The sequence below is a fragment of the Myotis davidii genome, unplaced genomic scaffold (genome assembly GCF_000327345.1).
Source record: "Myotis davidii unplaced genomic scaffold, ASM32734v1 scaffold902, whole genome shotgun sequence".
Lineage (NCBI taxonomy): Eukaryota > Metazoa > Chordata > Mammalia > Chiroptera > Vespertilionidae > Myotis > Myotis davidii.
This window is the reverse complement of record NW_006293951.1, coordinates 1,594,532-1,595,329: the sequence shown is the minus strand read 5'-3', so window position 1 is coordinate 1,595,329 and position 798 is coordinate 1,594,532.

Below are 798 nucleotides of genomic sequence, written 5' to 3'. Positions count from 1 at the left end.
CCTGGTCAGGGGGGCCGGGGCCTGCATGGGCCGGCCGTCAAGCCCCATGAGGCACGGCCTGGCCATGCTGCTGGCGGCCTCGGGCAGGGGGGCCACATGGACCCCCGGTCCCAGTGCAGCGTCAGCGACAGCGGAGTGGGACGCGTGCCCTAGCCCGAGGAGGCCGCTGTGCTGCAGTGCGCCGGCCCCGTGGGCCGGGCCTGCTCCGAGTGGATGCTGCTCTTACGGAGCTGGGCCACTCCGCTGGCCGCACCCCGTGTGCTGGGCCTGTGCTGCCCAGACGCGCTGCTGCGGGAGTCCCGATCCGCCCGCAGGCCGGCTGCGGGTGCTGTGCGGGAGGGCCATCTTGCCTTGTGGCGTGTTCAAGCGGCAGCAGCAGGAGCCGGGCGAGGACTGTGCCTTCCATCTTGTCTTTGATCCTCCATTTTAGCCCCATGAGGCACGGCCTGGCCATGCTGCTGGCGGCCTCGGGCAGGGGGGCCACATGGACCCCCGGTCCCAGTGCAGCGTCAGCGACAGCGGAGTGGGACGCGTGCCCTAGCCCGAGGAGGCCGCTGTGCTGCAGTGCGCCGGCCCCGTGGGCCGGGCCTGCTCCGAGTGGATGCTGCTCTTACGGAGCTGGGCCACTCCGCTGGCCGCACCCCGTGTGCTGGGCCTGTGCTGCCCAGACGCGCTGCTGCGGGAGTCCCGATCCGCCCGCAGGCCGGCTGCGGGTGCTGTGCGGGAGGGCCATCTTGCCTTGTGGCGTGTTCAAGCGGCAGCAGCAGGAGCCGGGCGAGGACTGTGCCTTCCATCTTG